The following is a 20840-nucleotide window of genomic DNA, read 5'->3' as shown; positions in this document are numbered from 1 at the left end:
ATACCTGTGCACAGCAGCAGCCACCTTCAGTCTGCTGCTGGACAGCCAGCAGCAGCAGCAGCAGGAGAGGTATGTAATCAGGAGCCCTCCTGCTAAGGGTAGACAGCTGCTCGTTCCACCCCACCCCCCGCCTTAATTGGTTCTCCTCCCTTCCAACGGTGTTGAGGCGGGTGGGAACAGCAGGGGGTGAAGGTGCTGTGTCTAAAGAGGTGGAGTTATGCAGATCTAAAACGCGTGGATTGCAGCAGCAGCAAGCCGAAAAGTGCAGGCATGTAAGGGATCTAGAGGTTGACAACATGTCTTCTTAACGGGAGTCCAGGAGCTCATCTCCACAAATGGACTTTTCAGGATCCTTGGGTGGCTCCGTAGTTTGAAACCAATTCTGGTTATCGCTTCTCGGCCTTTTGGCTAAGATCAAGTGTAGTATCTGTTCTTATCAGTTTAATATCTGATACGTCCCCTATCTGGGGACCATATATTAAATGGATTTTTAGAACAGGGAGATGGAAAAAGAACTTGCTCTGTCCACTCCACGCATTGACCTGGTATTGCAGTATCTCCAGGACCGGTGCACCCCTTCTTTAATGCAGTTTCTAAAATCAGAAAGAATTGAATTCAATGTTTTTTGTTCATTTTGCTTGTTTGTCGGATTTTGGGATGGACTCTTTGGCTTTGCTTTTCTTCTCCTCATTGGATTTTTCATGTTCAAAGTTGCAGAAGCCAGATTACAAGCTCATTTTGGTTCAACTTCAGCAACTGTGCATTGCATTGCCATGTAATGTGATGCAATGCTATCTTTCTAGCTCTCCCTTTTTACTTCCTTTTGGATAAACAGACATATTAGGCAAGCATTTTGGAGCTTTCACCTAAATAACTACAGGTGGTGAGATAAGCTGCACAATATAATTGACCTTTCAGTATATTGTTGCACACACACCATCTATTTAGCAAATGCCCTTGTTATCAACAGCAGCCTTTTAAACTCACCTGAGCTAACAGGTATGTGCGCTGGTTACTCTGCTGCGCTTAAAATTTCTTTTTTGGTTTGCTACAATGCCTTTTCTGAAACGTTGTCTCCTTCTGCTGGAACACTGACTTCTTTCATTTAATGCCTGCAGACTATAAAAGAGAACCCAACCCAAAAAGTTTGGTTGATTAGTCTGTGGCATTCTGTTAAACTGTTGCTTATGGCGGTCTCTGTGAGCTTCTCAGCGACATTCAGCCAGCCAGGTATCCTGCCTGCAGTAGATGGAATGTGGCAATGGAACGCTGGCTGCGCGTGTCATAATAGGCTCTGAGCCTTTATATACCTGTGCACAGCAGCAGCCACCTTCAGTCTGCTGCTGGACAGCCAGCAGCAGCAGCAGCAGGAGAGGTATGTAATCAGGAGCCCTCCTGCTAAGGGTAGACAGCTGCTCGTTCCACCCCACCCCCCACCTTAATTGGTTCTCCTCCCTTCCAACGGTGTTGAGGCGGGTGGGAACAGCAGGGGGTGAAGGTGCTGTGTTTAAAGAGGTGGAGTTATGCAGATCTAAAACGCGTGGATTGCAGCAGCAGCAAGCCGAAAAGTGCAGGCATGTAAGGGATCTAGAGGTTGACAACATGTCTTCTTAACGGGAGTCCAGGAGCTCATCTCCACAAATGGACTTTTCAGGATCCTTGGGTGGCTCCGTAGTTTGAAACCAATTCTGGTTATCGCTTCTCGGCCTTTTGGCTAAGATCAAGTGTAGTATCTGTTCTTATCAGTTTAATATCTGATACGTCCCCTATCTGGGGACCATATATTAAATGGATTTTTAGAACAGGGAGATGGAAAAAGAGCTTGCTCTGTCCACTCCACGCATTGACCTGGTATTGCAGTATCTCCAGGACCGGTGCACCCCTTCTTTAATGCAGTTTCTAAAATCAGAAAGAATTGAATTCAATGTTTTTTGTTCATTTTGCTTGTTTGTCGGATTTTGGGATGGACTCTTTGGCTTTGCTTTTCTTCTCCTCATTGGATTTTTCATGTTCAAAGTTGCAGAAGCCAGATTACAAGCTCATTTTGGTTCAACTTCAGCAACTGTGCATTGCATTGCCATGTAATGTGATGCAATGCTATCTTTCTAGCTCTCCCTTTTTACTTCCTTTTGGATAAACAGACATATTAGGCAAGCATTTTGGAGCTTTCACCTAAATAACTACAGGTGGTGAGATAAGCTGCACAATATAATTGACCTTTCAGTATATTGTTGCACACACACCATCTATTTAGCAAATGCCCTTGTTATCAACAGCAGCCTTTTAAACTCACCTGAGCTAACAGGTATGTGCGCTGGTTACTCTGCTGCGCTTAAAATTTCTTTTTTGGTTTGCTACAATGCCTTTTCTGAAACGTTGTCTCCTTCTGCTGGAACACTGACTTCTTTCATTTAATGCCTGCAGACTATAAAAGAGATCCCAACCCAAAAAGTTTGGTTGATTAGTCTGTGGCATTCTGTTAAACTGTTGCTTATGGCGGTCTCTGTGAGCTTCTCAGCGACATTCAGCCAGCCAGGTATCCTGCCTGCAGTAGATGGAATGTGGCAATGGAACGCTGGCTGCGCGTGTCATAATAGGCTCTGAGCCTTTATATACCTGTGCACAGCAGCAGCCACCTTCAGTCTGCTGCTGGACAGCCAGCAGCAGCAGCAGCAGGAGAGGTATGTAATCAGGAGCCCTCCTGCTAAGGGTAGACAGCTGCTCGTTCCACCCCACCCCCCGCCTTAATTGGTTCTCCTCCCTTCCAACGGTGTTGAGGCGGGTGGGAACAGCAGGGGGTGAAGGTGCTGTGTTTAAAGAGGTGGAGTTATGCAGATCTAAAACGCGTGGATTGCAGCAGCAGCAAGCCGAAAAGTGCAGGCATGTAAGGGATCTAGAGGTTGACAACATGTCTTCTTAACGGGAGTCCAGGAGCTCATCTCCACAAATGGACTTTTCAGGATCCTTGGGTGGCTCCGTAGTTTGAAACCAATTCTGGTTATCGCTTCTCGGCCTTTTGGCTAAGATCAAGTGTAGTATCTGTTCTTATCAGTTTAATATCTGATACGTCCCCTATCTGGGGACCATATATTAAATGGATTTTTAGAACAGGGAGATGGAAAAAGAGCTTGCTCTGTCCACTCCACGCATTGACCTGGTATTGCAGTATCTCCAGGACCGGTGCACCCCTTCTTTAATGCAGTTTCTAAAATCAGAAAGAATTGAATTCAATGTTTTTTGTTCATTTTGCTTGTTTGTCGGATTTTGGGATGGACTCTTTGGCTTTGCTTTTCTTCTCCTCATTGGATTTTTCATGTTCAAAGTTGCAGAAGCCAGATTACAAGCTCATTTTGGTTCAACTTCAGCAACTGTGCATTGCATTGCCATGTAATGTGATGCAATGCTATCTTTCTAGCTCTCCCTTTTTACTTCCTTTTGGATAAACAGACATATTAGGCAAGCATTTTGGAGCTTTCACCTAAATAACTACAGGTGGTGAGATAAGCTGCACAATATAATTGACCTTTCAGTATATTGTTGCACACACACCATCTATTTAGCAAATGCCCTTGTTATCAACAGCAGCCTTTTAAACTCACCTGAGCTAACAGGTATGTGCGCTGGTTACTCTGCTGCGCTTAAAATTTCTTTTTTGGTTTGCTACAATGCCTTTTCTGAAACGTTGTCTCCTTCTGCTGGAACACTGACTTCTTTCATTTAATGCCTGCAGACTATAAAAGAGATCCCAACCCAAAAAGTTTGGTTGATTAGTCTGTGGCATTCTGTTAAACTGTTGCTTATGGCGGTCTCTGTGAGCTTCTCAGCGACATTCAGCCAGCCAGGTATCCTGCCTGCAGTAGATGGAATGTGGCAATGGAACGCTGGCTGCGCGTGTCATAATAGGCTCTGAGCCTTTATATACCTGTGCACAGCAGCAGCCACCTTCAGTCTGCTGCTGGACAGCCAGCAGCAGCAGCAGCAGGAGAGGTATGTAATCAGGAGCCCTCCTGCTAAGGGTAGACAGCTGCTCGTTCCACCCCACCCCCCGCCTTAATTGGTTCTCCTCCCTTCCAACGGTGTTGAGGCGGGTGGGAACAGCAGGGGGTGAAGGTGCTGTGTTTAAAGAGGTGGAGTTATGCAGATCTAAAACGCGTGGATTGCAGCAGCAGCAAGCCGAAAAGTGCAGGCATGTAAGGGATCTAGAGGTTGACAACATGTCTTCTTAACGGGAGTCCAGGAGCTCATCTCCACAAATGGACTTTTCAGGATCCTTGGGTGGCTCCGTAGTTTGAAACCAATTCTGGTTATCGCTTCTCGGCCTTTTGGCTAAGATCAAGTGTAGTATCTGTTCTTATCAGTTTAATATCTGATACGTCCCCTATCTGGGGACCATATATTAAATGGATTTTTAGAACAGGGAGATGGAAAAAGAGCTTGCTCTGTCCACTCCACGCATTGACCTGGTATTGCAGTATCTCCAGGACCGGTGCACCCCTTCTTTAATGCAGTTTCTAAAATCAGAAAGAATTGAATTCAATGTTTTTTGTTCATTTTGCTTGTTTGTCGGATTTTGGGATGGACTCTTTGGCTTTGCTTTTCTTCTCCTCATTGGATTTTTCATGTTCAAAGTTGCAGAAGCCAGATTACAAGCTCATTTTGGTTCAACTTCAGCAACTGTGCATTGCATTGCCATGTAATGTGATGCAATGCTATCTTTCTAGCTCTCCCTTTTTACTTCCTTTTGGATAAACAGACATATTAGGCAAGCATTTTGGAGCTTTCACCTAAATAACTACAGGTGGTGAGATAAGCTGCACAATATAATTGACCTTTCAGTATATTGTTGCACACACACCATCTATTTAGCAAATGCCCTTGTTATCAACAGCAGCCTTTTAAACTCACCTGAGCTAACAGGTATGTGCGCTGGTTACTCTGCTGCGCTTAAAATTTCTTTTTTGGTTTGCTACAATGCCTTTTCTGAAACGTTGTCTCCTTCTGCTGGAACACTGACTTCTTTCATTTAATGCCTGCAGACTATAAAAGAGATCCCAACCCAAAAAGTTTGGTTGATTAGTCTGTGGCATTCTGTTAAACTGTTGCTTATGGCGGTCTCTGTGAGCTTCTCAGCGACATTCAGCCAGCCAGGTATCCTGCCTGCAGTAGATGGAATGTGGCAATGGAACGCTGGCTGCGCGTGTCATAATAGGCTCTGAGCCTTTATATACCTGTGCACAGCAGCAGCCACCTTCAGTCTGCTGCTGGACAGCCAGCAGCAGCAGCAGCAGGAGAGGTATGTAATCAGGAGCCCTCCTGCTAAGGGTAGACAGCTGCTCGTTCCACCCCACCCCCCGCCTTAATTGGTTCTCCTCCCTTCCAACGGTGTTGAGGCGGGTGGGAACAGCAGGGGGTGAAGGTGCTGTGTTTAAAGAGGTGGAGTTATGCAGATCTAAAACGCGTGGATTGCAGCAGCAGCAAGCCGAAAAGTGCAGGCATGTAAGGGATCTAGAGGTTGACAACATGTCTTCTTAACGGGAGTCCAGGAGCTCATCTCCACAAATGGACTTTTCAGGATCCTTGGGTGGCTCCGTAGTTTGAAACCAATTCTGGTTATCGCTTCTCGGCCTTTTGGCTAAGATCAAGTGTAGTATCTGTTCTTATCAGTTTAATATCTGATACGTCCCCTATCTGGGGACCATATATTAAATGGATTTTTAGAACAGGGAGATGGAAAAAGAGCTTGCTCTGTCCACTCCACGCATTGACCTGGTATTGCAGTATCTCCAGGACCGGTGCACCCCTTCTTTAATGCAGTTTCTAAAATCAGAAAGAATTGAATTCAATGTTTTTTGTTCATTTTGCTTGTTTGTCGGATTTTGGGATGGACTCTTTGGCTTTGCTTTTCTTCTCCTCATTGGATTTTTCATGTTCAAAGTTGCAGAAGCCAGATTACAAGCTCATTTTGGTTCAACTTCAGCAACTGTGCATTGCATTGCCATGTAATGTGATGCAATGCTATCTTTCTAGCTCTCCCTTTTTACTTCCTTTTGGATAAACAGACATATTAGGCAAGCATTTTGGAGCTTTCACCTAAATAACTACAGGTGGTGAGATAAGCTGCACAATATAATTGACCTTTCAGTATATTGTTGCACACACACCATCTATTTAGCAAATGCCCTTGTTATCAACAGCAGCCTTTTAAACTCACCTGAGCTAACAGGTATGTGCGCTGGTTACTCTGCTGCGCTTAAAATTTCTTTTTTGGTTTGCTACAATGCCTTTTCTGAAACGTTGTCTCCTTCTGCTGGAACACTGACTTCTTTCATTTAATGCCTGCAGACTATAAAAGAGAACCCAACCCAAAAAGTTTGGTTGATTAGTCTGTGGCATTCTGTTAAACTGTTGCTTATGGCGGTCTCTGTGAGCTTCTCAGCGACATTCAGCCAGCCAGGTATCCTGCCTGCAGTAGATGGAATGTGGCAATGGAACGCTGGCTGCGCGTGTCATAATAGGCTCTGAGCCTTTATATACCTGTGCACAGCAGCAGCCACCTTCAGTCTGCTGCTGGACAGCCAGCAGCAGCAGCAGCAGGAGAGGTATGTAATCAGGAGCCCTCCTGCTAAGGGTAGACAGCTGCTCGTTCCACCCCACCCCCCGCCTTAATTGGTTCTCCTCCCTTCCAACGGTGTTGAGGCGGGTGGGAACAGCAGGGGGTGAAGGTGCTGTGTTTAAAGAGGTGGAGTTATGCAGATCTAAAACGCGTGGATTGCAGCAGCAGCAAGCCGAAAAGTGCAGGCATGTAAGGGATCTAGAGGTTGACAACATGTCTTCTTAACGGGAGTCCAGGAGCTCATCTCCACAAATGGACTTTTCAGGATCCTTGGGTGGCTCCGTAGTTTGAAACCAATTCTGGTTATCGCTTCTCGGCCTTTTGGCTAAGATCAAGTGTAGTATCTGTTCTTATCAGTTTAATATCTGATACGTCCCCTATCTGGGGACCATATATTTAATGGATTTTTAGAACAGGGAGATGGAAAAAGAGCTTGCTCTGTCCACTCCACGCATTGACCTGGTATTGCAGTATCTCCAGGACCGGTGCACCCCTTCTTTAATGCAGTTTCTAAAATCAGAAAGAATTGAATTCAATGTTTTTTGTTCATTTTGCTTGTTTGTCGGATTTTGGGATGGACTCTTTGGCTTTGCTTTTCTTCTCCTCATTGGATTTTTCATGTTCAAAGTTGCAGAAGCCAGATTACAAGCTCATTTTGGTTCAACTTCAGCAACTGTGCATTGCATTGCCATGTAATGTGATGCAATGCTATCTTTCTAGCTCTCCCTTTTTACTTCCTTTTGGATAAACAGACATATTAGGCAAGCATTTTGGAGCTTTCACCTAAATAACTACAGGTGGTGAGATAAGCTGCACAATATAATTGACCTTTCAGTATATTGTTGCACACACACCATCTATTTAGCAAATGCCCTTGTTATCAACAGCAGCCTTTTAAACTCACCTGAGCTAACAGGTATGTGCGCTGGTTACTCTGCTGCGCTTAAAATTTCTTTTTTGGTTTGCTACAATGCCTTTTCTGAAACGTTGTCTCCTTCTGCTGGAACACTGACTTCTTTCATTTAATGCCTGCAGACTATAAAAGAGAACCCAACCCAAAAAGTTTGGTTGATTAGTCTGTGGCATTCTGCTAAACTGTTGCTTATGGCGGTCTCTGTGAGCTTCTCAGCGACATTCAGCCAGCCAGGTATCCTGCCTGCAGTAGATGGAATGTGGCAATGGAACGCTGGCTGCGCGTGTCATAATAGGCTCTGAGCCTTTATATACCTGTGCACAGCAGCAGCCACCTTCAGTCTGCTGCTGGACAGCCAGCAGCAGCAGCAGGAGAGGTATGTAATCAGGAGCCCTCCTGCTAAGGGTAGACAGCTGCTCGTTCCACCCCACCCCCCGCCTTAATTGGTTCTCCTCCCTTCCAACGGTGTTGAGGCGGGTGGGAACAGCAGGGGGTGAAGGTGCTGTGTTTAAAGAGGTGGAGTTATGCAGATCTAAAACGCGTGGATTGCAGCAGCAGCAAGCCGAAAAGTGCAGGCATGTAAGGGATCTAGAGGTTGACAACATGTCTTCTTAACGGGAGTCCAGGAGCTCATCTCCACAAATGGACTTTTCAGGATCCTTGGGTGGCTCCGTAGTTTGAAACCAATTCTGGTTATCGCTTCTCGGCCTTTTGGCTAAGATCAAGTGTAGTATCTTTCAAAAAGGCGGTTTTGGATGTTGGCCACCCTAGTAGATTGATACATTATGCACACTGGGGTTTAGGCGCTTGTTAGTACGCCAGGTGGCTAATATAGTCATCTGGTGGAAAGCATGGCCCCCCTGGATCGACGCCATTGGGCCGGGGAAGATCGAAAGCCCGAAGTGTGAAGTGCCCCAGGAGTGGTGTCCCTGGGGTGCCTTAACTCACTGGGATTGGGAACCCCACTTGAGTTTATGGTACATTTGCACAAGCACTTCAAATTTTCTTTCTTCGCACACACCCTTATTCCGGGCCTTCTGGCCTTAGGATGGGGAATTTTTCAATTCCCGGTCGAAGGTCCGGGCAGTATTATACTGTGAAACCTTCACTATTTATTTAATTTCTTTGTCACTGTGTGTCCACTTATTCACGTGTGTCACGTCCTACTAGGATTTTGTCGGGATGCGGTTCCCTTACGGGTTCCTCTCTTGGCAGGTCTAGGGGGGGAGTGTGTGGCCATCAGGTTCCGCTCCCCCCTGAACCCCCTGGCTCTCCTCTTTCGGGAGGAGAGCGTTGTTGGCTCCCCTCTTCCGGGAGGGGAGCACAGTCTTTGGCTCCCAGTGCCTTGCTCGGGTGAGAACTCGGGCAGTTGCTGGGGGTAAGATTGGGTCGCCTCTGGCTTCGGCTGGAGGTGGCTTTTTGTCCCTGTTCCTCGCTGTGGCCTTTTGGCTCGGAGGGACGGGGAATGGTTTGGGGGACCCTTCTCCTTTTGGAGAGGGTTTCAAGAAGACCAGCATCCTAGTGCACTTTTTTTGTGGCACTTGTCACTTTTTTAAGCGCACTCGGGTTTTGTACACGAATTCGGGCTTTCAAAAAAAAAAAAAAAAATCTGTTCTTATCAGTTTAATATCTGATACGTCCCCTATCTGGGGACCATATATTAAATGGATTTTTAGAACAGGGAGATGGAAAAAGAGCTTGCTCTGTCCACTCCACGCATTGACCTGGTATTGCAGTATCTCCAGGACCGGTGCACCCCTTCTTTAATGCAGTTTCTAAAATCAGAAAGAATTGAATTCAATGTTTTTTGTTCATTTTGCTTGTTTGTCGGATTTTGGGATGGACTCTTTGGCTTTGCTTTTCTTCTCCTCATTGGATTTTTCATGTTCAAAGTTGCAGAAGCCAGATTACAAGCTCATTTTGGTTCAACTTCAGCAACTGTGCATTGCATTGCCATGTAATGTGATGCAATGCTATCTTTCTAGCTCTCCCTTTTTACTTCCTTTTGGATAAACAGACATATTAGGCAAGCATTTTGGAGCTTTCACCTAAATAACTACAGGTGGTGAGATAAGCTGCACAATATAATTGACCTTTCAGTATATTGTTGCACACACACCATCTATTTAGCAAATGCCCTTGTTATCAACAGCAGCCTTTTAAACTCACCTGAGCTAACAGGTATGTGCGCTGGTTACTCTGCTGCGCTTAAAATTTCTTTTTTGGTTTGCTACAATGCCTTTTCTGAAACGTTGTCTCCTTCTGCTGGAACACTGACTTCTTTCATTTAATGCCTGCAGACTATAAAAGAGAACCCAACCCAAAAAGTTTGGTTGATTAGTCTGTGGCATTCTGTTAAACTGTTGCTTATGGCGGTCTCTGTGAGCTTCTCAGCGACATTCAGCCAGCCAGGTATCCTGCCTGCAGTAGATGGAATGTGGCAATGGAACGCTGGCTGCGCGTGTCATAATAGGCTCTGAGCCTTTATATACCTGTGCACAGCAGCAGCCACCTTCAGTCTGCTGCTAGACAGCCAGCAGCAGCAGCAGGAGAGGTATGTAATCAGGAGCCCTCCTGCTAAGGGTAGACAGCTGCTCGTTCCACCCCACCCCCCGCCTTAATTGGTTCTCCTCCCTTCCAACGGTGTTGAGGCGGGTGGGAACAGCAGGGGGTGAAGGTGCTGTGTTTAAAGAGGTGGAGTTATGCAGATCTAAAACGCGTGGATTGCAGCAGCAGCAAGCCGAAAAGTGCAGGCATGTAAGGGATCTAGAGGTTGACAACATGTCTTCTTAACGGGAGTCCAGGAGCTCATCTCCACAAATGGACTTTTCAGGATCCTTGGGTGGCTCCGTAGTTTGAAACCAATTCTGGTTATCGCTTCTCGGCCTTTTGGCTAAGATCAAGTGTAGTATCTGTTCTTATCAGTTTAATATCTGATACGTCCCCTATCTGGGGACCATATATTAAATGGATTTTTAGAACAGGGAGATGGAAAAAGAGCTTGCTCTGTCCACTCCACGCATTGACCTGGTATTGCAGTATCTCCAGGATCGGTGCACCCCTTCTTTAATGCAGTTTCTAAAATCAGAAAGAATTGAATTCAATGTTTTTTGTTCATTTTGCTTGTTTGTCGGATTTTGGGATGGACTCTTTGGCTTTGCTTTTCTTCTCCTCATTGGATTTTTCATGTTCAAAGTTGCAGAAGCCAGATTACAAGCTCATTTTGGTTCAACTTCAGCAACTGTGCATTGCATTGCCATGTAATGTGATGCAATGCTATCTTTCTAGCTCTCCCTTTTTACTTCCTTTTGGATAAACAGACATATTAGGCAAGCATTTTGGAGCTTTCACCTAAATAACTACAGGTGGTGAGATAAGCTGCACAATATAATTGACCTTTCAGTATATTGTTGCACACACACCATCTATTTAGCAAATGCCCTTGTTATCAACAGCAGCCTTTTAAACTCACCTGAGCTAACAGGTATGTGCGCTGGTTACTCTGCTGCGCTTAAAATTTCTTTTTTGGTTTGCTACAATGCCTTTTCTGAAACGTTGTCTCCTTCTGCTGGAACACTGACTTCTTTCATTTAATGCCTGCAGACTATAAAAGAGAACCCAACCCAAAAAGTTTGGTTGATTAGTCTGTGGCATTCTGTTAAACTGTTGCTTATGGCGGTCTCTGTGAGCTTCTCAGCGACATTCAGCCAACCAGGTATCCTGCCTGCAGTAGATGGAATGTGGCAATGGAACGCTGGCTGCGCGTGTCATAATAGGCTCTGAGCCTTTATATACCTGTGCACAGCAGCAGCCACCTTCAGTCTGCTGCTGGACAGCCAGCAGCAGCAGCAGCAGGAGAGGTATGTAATCAGGAGCCCTCCTGCTAAGGGTAGACAGCTGCTCGTTCCACCCCACCCCCCGCCTTAATTGGTTCTCCTCCCTTCCAACGGTGTTGAGGCGGGTGGGAACAGCAGGGGGTGAAGGTGCTGTGTTTAAAGAGGTGGAGTTATGCAGATCTAAAACGCGTGGATTGCAGCAGCAGCAAGCCGAAAAGTGCAGGCATGTAAGGGATCTAGAGGTTGACAACATGTCTTCTTAACGGGAGTCCAGGAGCTCATCTCCACAAATGGACTTTTCAGGATCCTTGGGTGGCTCCGTAGTTTGAAACCAATTCTGGTTATCGCTTCTCGGCCTTTTGGCTAAGATCAAGTGTAGTATCTGTCTCCATCATGGACGGTCCGGAGGACGAGGATGAGGACTAAACCCCTCCTCCCCCTCTCCCCTTATGTGTCTTGTCTTTCAATAAAGCTTCGGGCCTGTGATTTTCCCCCCCCCATCCCCTTTTTCCCAATCCCCATACCTTATCACAGTTCGTCGTACTGTATTGATTGACCTGCTTTTTCTTTCAGATTGAGTGTTTTGTGTAGCATAGGGGTGTGATGTGTCTAGTTAGTGCGTCGTATCCTCATGCTATGTAAATATGATGTAGAATTCTGTGTGTACTGGGCTGCGGCACTGTACACTGTCTGTTAACTTATTTTTTGTGCTAATAAAAGATATATTCAATCAAAAAATCTGTTCTTATCAGTTTAATATCTGATACGTCCCCTATCTGGGGACCATATATTAAATGGATTTTTAGAACAGGGAGATGGAAAAAGAGCTTGCTCTGTCCACTCCACGCATTGACCTGGTATTGCAGTATCTCCAGGACCGGTGCACCCCTTCTTTAATGCAGTTTCTAAAATCAGAAAGAATTGAATTCAATGTTTTTTGTTCATTTTGCTTGTTTGTCGGATTTTGGGATGGACTCTTTGGCTTTGCTTTTCTTCTCCTCATTGGATTTTTCATGTTCAAAGTTGCAGAAGCCAGATTACAAGCTCATTTTGGTTCAACTTCAGCAACTGTGCATTGCATTGCCATGTAATGTGATGCAATGCTATCTTTCTAGCTCTCCCTTTTTACTTCCTTTTGGATAAACAGACATATTAGGCAAGCATTTTGGAGCTTTCACCTAAATAACTACAGGTGGTGAGATAAGCTGCACAATATAATTGACCTTTCAGTATATTGTTGCACACACACCATCTATTTAGCAAATGCCCTTGTTATCAACAGCAGCCTTTTAAACTCACCTGAGCTAACAGGTATGTGCGCTGGTTACTCTGCTGCGCTTAAAATTTCTTTTTTGGTTTGCTACAATGCCTTTTCTGAAACGTTGTCTCCTTCTGCTGGAACACTGACTTCTTTCATTTAATGCCTGCAGACTATAAAAGAGAACCCAACCCAAAAAGTTTGGTTGATTAGTCTGTGGCATTCTGTTAAACTGTTGCTTATGGCGGTCTCTGTGAGCTTCTCAGCGACATTCAGCCAGCCAGGTATCCTGCCTGCAGTAGATGGAATGTGGCAATGGAACGCTGGCTGCGCGTGTCATAATAGGCTCTGAGCCTTTATATACCTGTGCACAGCAGCAGCCACCTTCAGTCTGCTGCTGGACAGCCAGCAGCACCAGCAGCAGGAGAGGTATGTAATCAGGAGCCCTCCTGCTAAGGGCAGACAGCTGCTCGTTCCACCCCACCCCCCGCCTTAATTGGTTCTCCTCCCTTCCAACGGTGTTGAGGCGGGTGGGAACAGCAGGGGGTGAAGGTGCTGTGTTTAAAGAGGTGGAGTTATGCAGATCTAAAACGCGTGGATAGCAGCAGCAGCAAGCCGAAAAGTGCAGGCATGTAAGGGATCTAGAGGTTGACAACATGTCTTCTTAACGGGAGTCCAGGAGCTCATCTCCACAAATGGACTTTTCAGGATCCTTGGGTGGCTCCGTAGTTTGAAACCAATTCTGGTTATCGCTTCTCGGCCTTTTGGCTAAGATCAAGTGTAGTATCTGTTCTTATCAGTTTAATATCTGATACGTCCCCTATCTGGGGACCATATATTAAATGGATTTTTAGAACAGGGAGATGGAAAAAGAGCTTGCTCTGTCCACTCCACGCATTGACCTGGTATTGCAGTATCTCCAGGACCGGTGCACCCCTTCTTTAATGCAGTTTCTAAAATCAGAAAGAATTGAATTCAATGTTTTTTGTTCATTTTGCTTGTTTGTCGGATTTTGGGATGGACTCTTTGGCTTTGCTTTTCTTCTCCTCATTGGATTTTTCATGTTCAAAGTTGCAGAAGCCAGATTACAAGCTCATTTTGGTTCAACTTCAGCAACTGTGCATTGCATTGCCATGTAATGTGATGCAATGCTATCTTTCTAGCTCTCCCTTTTTACTTCCTTTTGGATAAACAGACATATTAGGCAAGCATTTTGGAGCTTTCACCTAAATAACTACAGGTGGTGAGATAAGCTGCACAATATAATTGACCTTTCAGTATATTGTTGCACACACACCATCTATTTAGCAAATGCCCTTGTTATCAACAGCAGCCTTTTAAACTCACCTGAGCTAACAGGTATGTGCGCTGGTTACTCTGCTGCGCTTAAAATTTCTTTTTTGGTTTGCTACAATGCCTTTTCTGAAACGTTGTCTCCTTCTGCTGGAACACTGACTTCTTTCATTTAATGCCTGCAGACTATAAAAGAGAACCCAACCCAAAAAGTTTGGTTGATTAGTCTGTGGCATTCTGTTAAACTGTTGCTTATGGCGGTCTCTGTGAGCTTCTCAGCGACATTCAGCCAGCCAGGTATCCTGCCTGCAGTAGATGGAATGTGGCAATGGAACGCTGGCTGCGCGTGTCATAATAGGCTCTGAGCCTTTATATACCTGTGCACAGCAGCAGCCACCTTCAGTCTGCTGCTGGACAGCCAGCAGCAGCAGCAGCAGCAGGAGAGGTATGTAATCAGGAGCCCTCCTGCTAAGGGTAGACAGCTGCTCGTTCCACCCCACCCCCCGCCTTAATTGGTTCTCCTCCCTTCCAACGGTGTTGAGGCGGGTGGGAACAGCAGGGGGTGAAGGTGCTGTGTTTAAAGAGGTGGAGTTATGCAGATCTAAAACGCGTGGATTGCAGCAGCAGCAAGCCGAAAAGTGCAGGCATGTAAGGGATCTAGAGGTTGACAACATGTCTTCTTAACGGGAGTCCAGGAGCTCATCTCCACAAATGGACTTTTCAGGATCCTTGGGTGGCTCCGTAGTTTGAAACCAATTCTGGTTATCGCTTCTCGGCCTTTTGGCTAAGATCAAGTGTAGTATCTGCTCTTATCAGTTTAATATCTGATACGTCCCCTATCTGGGGACCATATATTAAATGGATTTTTAGAACAGGGAGATGGAAAAAGAGCTTGCTCTGTCCACTCCACGCATTGACCTGGTATTGCAGTATCTCCAGGACCGGTGCACCCCTTCTTTAATGCAGTTTCTAAAATCAGAAAGAATTGAATTCAATGTTTTTTGTTCATTTTGCTTGTTTGTCGGATTTTGGGATGGACTCTTTGGCTTTGCTTTTCTTCTCCTCATTGGATTTTTCATGTTCAAAGTTGCAGAAGCCAGATTACAAGCTCATTTTGGTTCAACTTCAGCAACTGTGCATTGCATTGCCATGTAATGTGATGCAATGCTATCTTTCTAGCTCTCCCTTTTTACTTCCTTTTGGATAAACAGACATATTAGGCAAGCATTTTGGAGCTTTCACCTAAATAACTACAGGTGGTGAGATAAGCTGCACAATATAATTGACCTTTCAGTATATTGTTGCACACACACCATCTATTTAGCAAATGCCCTTGTTATCAACAGCAGCCTTTTAAACTCACCTGAGCTAACAGGTATGTGCGCTGGTTACTCTGCTGCGCTTAAAATTTCTTTTTTGGTTTGCTACAATGCCTTTTCTGAAACGTTGTCTCCTTCTGCTGGAACACTGACTTCTTTCATTTAATGCCTGCAGACTATAAAAGAGAACCCAACCCAAAAAGTTTGGTTGATTAGTCTGTGGCATTCTGTTAAACTGTTGCTTATGGCGGTCTCTGTGAGCTTCTCAGCGACATTCAGCCAGCCAGGTATCCTGCCTGCAGTAGATGGAATGTGGCAATGGAACGCTGGCTGCGCGTGTCATAATAGGCTCTGAGCCTTTATATACCTGTGCACAGCAGCAGCCACCTTCAGTCTGCTGCTGGACAGCCAGCAGCAGCAGCAGCAGGAGAGGTATGTAATCAGGAGCCCTCCTGCTAAGGGTAGACAGCTGCTCGTTCCACCCCACCCCCCGCCTTAATTGGTTCTCCTGCCTTCCAACGGTGTTGAGGCGGGTGGGAACAGCAGGGGGTGAAGGTGCTGTGTTTAAAGAGGTGGAGTTATGCAGATCTAAAACGCGTGGATTGCAGCAGCAGCAAGCCGAAAAGTGCAGGCATGTAAGGGATCTAGAGGTTGACAACATGTCTTCTTAACGGGAGTCCAGGAGCTCATCTCCACAAATGGACTTTTCAGGATCCTTGGGTGGCTCCGTAGTTTGAAACCAATTCTGGTTATCGCTTCTCGGCCTTTTGGCTAAGATCAAGTGTAGTATCTGTTCTTATCAGTTTAATATCTGATACGTCCCCTATCTGGGGACCATATATTAAATGGATTTTTAGAACAGGGAGATGGAAAAAGAGCTTGCTCTGTCCACTCCACGCATTGACCTGGTATTGCAGTATCTCCAGGACCGGTGCACCCCTTCTTTAATGCAGTTTCTAAAATCAGAAAGAATTGAATTCAATGTTTTTTGTTCATTTTGCTTGTTTGTCGGATTTTGGGATGGACTCTTTGGCTTTGCTTTTCTTCTCCTCATTGGATTTTTCATGTTCAAAGTTGCAGAAGCCAGATTACAAGCTCATTTTGGTTCAACTTCAGCAACTGTGCATTGCATTGCCATGTAATGTGATGCAATGCTATCTTTCTAGCTCTCCCTTTTTACTTCCTTTTGGATAAACAGACATATTAGGCAAGCATTTTGGAGCTTTCACCTAAATAACTACAGGTGGTGAGATAAGCTGCACAATATAATTGACCTTTCAGTATATTGTTGCACACACACCATCTATTTAGCAAATGCCCTTGTTATCAACAGCAGCCTTTTAAACTCACCTGAGCTAACAGGTATGTGCGCTGGTTACTCTGCTGCGCTTAAAATTTCTTTTTTGGTTTGCTACAATGCCTTTTCTGAAACGTTGTCTCCTTCTGCTGGAACACTGACTTCTTTCATTTAATGCCTGCAGACTATAAAAGAGAACCCAACCCAAAAAGTTTGGTTGATTAGTCTGTGGCATTCTGTTAAACTGTTGCTTATGGCGGTCTCTGTGAGCTTCTCAGCGACATTCAGCCAGCCAGGTATCCTGCCTGCAGTAGATGGAATGTGGCAATGGAACGCTGGCTGCGCGTGTCATAATAGGCTCTGAGCCTTTATATACCTGTGCACAGCAGCAGCCACCTTCAGTCTGCTGCTGGACAGCCAGCAGCAGCAGCAGCAGGAGAGGTATGTAATCAGGAGCCCTCCTGCTAAGGGTAGACAGCTGCTCGTTCCACCCCACCCCCCGCCTTAATTGGTTCTCCTCCCTTCCAACGGTGTTGAGGCGGGTGGGAACAGCAGGGGGTGAAGGTGCTGTGTTTAAAGAGGTGGAGTTATGCAGATCTAAAACGCGTGGATTGCAGCAGCAGCAAGCCGAAAAGTGCAGGCATGTAAGGGATCTAGAGGTTGACAACATGTCTTCTTAACGGGAGTCCAGGAGCTCATCTCCACAAATGGACTTTTCAGGATCCTTGGGTGGCTCCGTAGTTTGAAACCAATTCTGGTTATCGCTTCTCGGCCTTTTGGCTAAGATCAAGTGTAGTATCTGTTCTTATCAGTTTAATATCTGATACGTCCCCTATCTGGGGACCATATATTAAATGGATTTTTAGAACAGGGAGATGGAAAAAGAGCTTGCTCTGTCCACTCCACGCATTGACCTGGTATTGCAGTATCTCCAGGACCGGTGCACCCCTTCTTTAATGCAGTTTCTAAAATCAGAAAGAATTGAATTCAATGTTTTTTGTTCATTTTGCTTGTTTGTCGGATTTTGGGATGGACTCTTTAGCTTTGCTTTTCTTCTCCTCATTGGATTTTTCATGTTCAAAGTTGCAGAAGCCAGATTACAAGCTCATTTTGGTTCAACTTCAGCAACTGTGCATTGCATTGCCATGTAATGTGATGCAATGCTATCTTTCTAGCTCTCCCTTTTTACTTCCTTTTGGATAAACAGACATATTAGGCAAGCATTTTGGAGCTTTCACCTAAATAACTACAGGTGGTGAGATAAGCTGCACAATATAATTGACCTTTCAGTATATTGTTGCACACACACCATCTATTTAGCAAATGCCCTTGTTATCAACAGCAGCCTTTTAAACTCACCTGAGCTAACAGGTATGTGCGCTGGTTACTCTGCTGCGCTTAAAATTTCTTTTTTGGTTTGCTACAATGCCTTTTCTGAAACGTTGTCTCCTTCTGCTGGAACACTGACTTCTTTCATTTAATGCCTGCAGACTATAAAAGAGAACCCAACCCAAAAAGTTTGGTTGATTAGTCTGTGGCATTCTGTTAAACTGTTGCTTATGGCGGTCTCTGTGAGCTTCTCAGCGACATTCAGCCAGCCAGGTATCCTGCCTGCAGTAGATGGAATGTGGCAATGGAACGCTGGCTGCGCGTGTCATAATAGGCTCTGAGCCTTTATATACCTGTGCACAGCAGCAGCCACCTTCAGTCTGCTGCTGGACAGCCAGCAGCAGCAGCAGCAGGAGAGGTATGTAATCAGGAGCCCTCCTGCTAAGGGTAGACAGCTGCTCGTTCCACCCCACCCCCCGCCTTAATTGGTTCTCCTCCCTTCCAACGGTGTTGAGGCGGGTGGGAACAGCAGGGGGTGAAGGTGCTGTGTTTAAAGAGGTGGAGTTATGCAGATCTAAAACGCGTGGATTGCAGCAGCAGCAAGCCGAAAAGTGCAGGCATGTAAGGGATCTAGAGGTTGACAACATGTCTTCTTAACGGGAGTCCAGGAGCTCATCTCCACAAATGGACTTTTCAGGATCCTTGGGTGGCTCCGTAGTTTGAAACCAATTCTGGTTATCGCTTCTCGGCCATTTGGCTAAGATCAAGTGTAGTATCTGTTCTTATCAGTTTAATATCTGATACGTCCCCTATCTGGGGACCATATATTAAATGGATTTTTAGAACAGGGAGATGGAAAAAGAGCTTGCTCTGTCCACTCCACGCATTGACCTGGTATTGCAGTATCTCCAGGACCGGTGCACCCCTTCTTTAATGCAGTTTCTAAAATCAGAAAGAATTGAATTCAATGTTTTTTGTTCATTTTGCTTGTTTGTCGGATTTTGGAATGGACTCTTTGGCTTTGCTTTTCTTCTCCTCATTGGATTTTTCATGTTCAAAGTTGCAGAAGCCAGATTACAAGCTCATTTTGGTTCAACTTCAGCAACTGTGCATTGCATTGCCATGTAATGTGATGCAATGCTATCTTTCTAGCTCTCCCTTTTTACTTCCTTTTGGATAAACAGACATATTAGGCAAGCATTTTGGAGCTTTCACCTAAATAACTACAGGTGGTGAGATAAGCTGCACAATATAATTGACCTTTCAGTATATTGTTGCACACACACCATCTATTTAGCAAATGCCCTTGTTATCAACAGCAGCCTTTTAAACTCACCTGAGCTAACAGGTATGTGCGCTGGTTACTCTGCTGCGCTTAAAATTTCTTTTTTGGTTTGCTACAATGCCTTTTCTGAAACGTTGTCTCCTTCTGCTGGAACACTGACTTCTTTCATTTAATGCCTGCAGACTATAAAAGAGAACCCAACCCAAAAAGTTTGGTTGATTAGTCTGTGGCATTCTGTTAAACTGTTGCTTATGGCGGTCTCTGTGAGCTTCTCAGCGACATTCAGCCAGCCAGGTATCCTGCCTGCAGTAGATGGAATGTGGCAATGGAACGCTGGCTGCGCGTGTCATAATAGGCTCTGAGCCTTTATATACCTGTGCACAGCAGCAGCCACCTTCAGTCTGCTGCTGGACAGCCAGCAGCAGCAGCAGCAGGAGAGGTATGTAATCAGGAGCCCTCCTGCTAAGGGTAGACAGCTGCTCGTTCCACCCCACCCCCCGCCTTAATTGGTTCTCCTCCCTTCCAACGGTGTTGAGGCGGGTGGGAACAGCAGGGGGTGAAGGTGCTGTGTTTAAAGAGGTGGAGTTATGCAGATCTAAAACGCGTGGATTGCAGCAGCAGCAAGCCGAAAAGTGCAGGCATGTAAGGGATCTAGAGGTTGACAACATGTCTTCTTAACGGGAGTCCAGGAGCTCATCTCCACAAATGGACTTTTCAGGATCCTTGGGTGGCTCCGTAGTTTGAAACCAATTCTGGTTATCGCTTCTCGGCCTTTTGGCTAAGATCAAGTGTAGTATCTGTTCTTATCAGTTTAATATCTGATACGTCCCCTATCTGGGGACCATATATTAAATGGATTTTTAGAACAGGGAGATGGAAAAAGAGCTTGCTCTGTCCACTCCACGCATTGACCTGGTATTGCAGTATCTCCAGGACCGGTGCACCCCTTCTTTAATGCAGTTTCTAAAATCAGAAAGAATTGAATTCAATGTTTTTTGTTCATTTTGCTTGTTTGTCGGATTTTGGGATGGACTCTTTGGCTTTGCTTTTCTTCTCCTCATTGGATTTTTCATGTTCAAAGTTGCAGAAGCCAGATTACAAGCTCATTTTGGTTCAACTTCAGCAACTGTGCATTGCATTGCCATGTAATGTGATGCAATGCTATCTTTCTAGCTCTCCCTTTTTACTTCCTTTTGGATAAACAGACATATTAGGCAAGCATTTTGGAGCTTTCACCTAAATAACTACAGGTGGTGAGATAAGCTGCACAATATAATTGACCTTTCAGTATATTGTTGCACACACACCATCTATTTAGCAAATGCCCTTGTTATCAACAGCAGCCTTTTAAACTCACCTGAGCTAACAGGTATGTGCGCTGGTTACTCTGCTGCGCTTAAAATTTCTTTTTTGGTTTGCTACAATGCCTTTTCTGAAACGTTGTCTCCTTCTGCTGGAACACTGACTTCTTTCATTTAATGCCTGCAGACTATAAAAGAGAACCCAACCCAAAAAGTTTGGTTGATTAGTCTGTGGCATTCTGTTAAACTGTTGCTTATGGCGGTCTCTGTGAGCTTCTCAGCGACATTCAGCCAGCCAGGTATCCTGCCTGCAGTAGATGGAATGTGGCAATGGAACGCTGGCTGCGCGTGTCATAATAGGCTCTGAGCCTTTATATACCTGTGCACAGCAGCAGC

The 20840-nt window shown here is 45.2% G+C and overlaps 14 non-coding genes and 3 pseudogenes across 14 annotated transcripts; all 17 read left to right on the top strand.

Moving 5' to 3' along the window:
- Positions 1-388: 388 nt before the first annotated feature.
- Positions 389-579, top strand: LOC141234736 (U2 spliceosomal RNA). The gene has a single exon (XR_012300639.1). It is a non-coding gene; the product is annotated as a U2 spliceosomal RNA (small nuclear RNA).
- A 1115-nt stretch (positions 580-1694) lies between these two features.
- LOC141234797 (U2 spliceosomal RNA) lies at positions 1695-1885 on the top strand. The gene has a single exon (XR_012300680.1). It is a non-coding gene; the product is annotated as a U2 spliceosomal RNA (small nuclear RNA).
- Positions 1886-3000: 1115 nt separating this feature from the next.
- Positions 3001-3191, top strand: LOC141234796 (U2 spliceosomal RNA). The gene has a single exon (XR_012300679.1). It is a non-coding gene; the product is annotated as a U2 spliceosomal RNA (small nuclear RNA).
- Positions 3192-4306: 1115 nt separating this feature from the next.
- LOC141234795 (U2 spliceosomal RNA) lies at positions 4307-4497 on the top strand. The gene has a single exon (XR_012300678.1). It is a non-coding gene; the product is annotated as a U2 spliceosomal RNA (small nuclear RNA).
- Positions 4498-5612: 1115 nt separating this feature from the next.
- Positions 5613-5803, top strand: LOC141234794 (U2 spliceosomal RNA). The gene has a single exon (XR_012300677.1). It is a non-coding gene; the product is annotated as a U2 spliceosomal RNA (small nuclear RNA).
- Positions 5804-6918: 1115 nt separating this feature from the next.
- LOC141234727 (U2 spliceosomal RNA) lies at positions 6919-7109 on the top strand. Its single transcript, XR_012300631.1, has one exon. It is a non-coding gene; the product is annotated as a U2 spliceosomal RNA (small nuclear RNA).
- A 1112-nt stretch (positions 7110-8221) lies between these two features.
- LOC141234784 (U2 spliceosomal RNA) lies at positions 8222-8297 on the top strand (annotated as a pseudogene).
- Positions 8298-9106: 809 nt separating this feature from the next.
- On the top strand, positions 9107-9287 carry LOC141234763 (U2 spliceosomal RNA; annotated as a pseudogene).
- A 1112-nt stretch (positions 9288-10399) lies between these two features.
- Positions 10400-10590, top strand: LOC141234670 (U2 spliceosomal RNA). The gene has a single exon (XR_012300577.1). It is a non-coding gene; the product is annotated as a U2 spliceosomal RNA (small nuclear RNA).
- A 1115-nt stretch (positions 10591-11705) lies between these two features.
- On the top strand, positions 11706-11795 carry LOC141234778 (U2 spliceosomal RNA; annotated as a pseudogene).
- A 265-nt stretch (positions 11796-12060) lies between these two features.
- Positions 12061-12253, top strand: LOC141234753 (U2 spliceosomal RNA). Its single transcript, XR_012300655.1, has one exon. It is a non-coding gene; the product is annotated as a U2 spliceosomal RNA (small nuclear RNA).
- Positions 12254-13368: 1115 nt separating this feature from the next.
- Positions 13369-13559, top strand: LOC141234793 (U2 spliceosomal RNA). The gene has a single exon (XR_012300676.1). It is a non-coding gene; the product is annotated as a U2 spliceosomal RNA (small nuclear RNA).
- Positions 13560-14677: 1118 nt separating this feature from the next.
- On the top strand, positions 14678-14868 carry LOC141234733 (U2 spliceosomal RNA). The gene has a single exon (XR_012300636.1). It is a non-coding gene; the product is annotated as a U2 spliceosomal RNA (small nuclear RNA).
- A 1115-nt stretch (positions 14869-15983) lies between these two features.
- On the top strand, positions 15984-16174 carry LOC141234792 (U2 spliceosomal RNA). Its single transcript, XR_012300675.1, has one exon. It is a non-coding gene; the product is annotated as a U2 spliceosomal RNA (small nuclear RNA).
- A 1115-nt stretch (positions 16175-17289) lies between these two features.
- On the top strand, positions 17290-17480 carry LOC141234791 (U2 spliceosomal RNA). The gene has a single exon (XR_012300674.1). It is a non-coding gene; the product is annotated as a U2 spliceosomal RNA (small nuclear RNA).
- Positions 17481-18595: 1115 nt separating this feature from the next.
- On the top strand, positions 18596-18786 carry LOC141234722 (U2 spliceosomal RNA). Its single transcript, XR_012300626.1, has one exon. It is a non-coding gene; the product is annotated as a U2 spliceosomal RNA (small nuclear RNA).
- Positions 18787-19901: 1115 nt separating this feature from the next.
- Positions 19902-20092, top strand: LOC141234790 (U2 spliceosomal RNA). The gene has a single exon (XR_012300673.1). It is a non-coding gene; the product is annotated as a U2 spliceosomal RNA (small nuclear RNA).
- The last annotated feature ends 748 nt before the right edge of the window (positions 20093-20840 follow it).

This window comes from Phyllobates terribilis, unplaced genomic scaffold (genome assembly GCF_046119375.1).
Source record: "Phyllobates terribilis strain yellow unplaced genomic scaffold, ASM4611937v1 Scaffold_639__1_contigs__length_902095, whole genome shotgun sequence".
Classification (NCBI taxonomy): domain Eukaryota; kingdom Metazoa; phylum Chordata; class Amphibia; order Anura; family Dendrobatidae; genus Phyllobates; species Phyllobates terribilis.
Note: the sequence above shows the minus strand (reverse complement) of the source record. Positions and strands in the feature narration are given on the sequence as shown.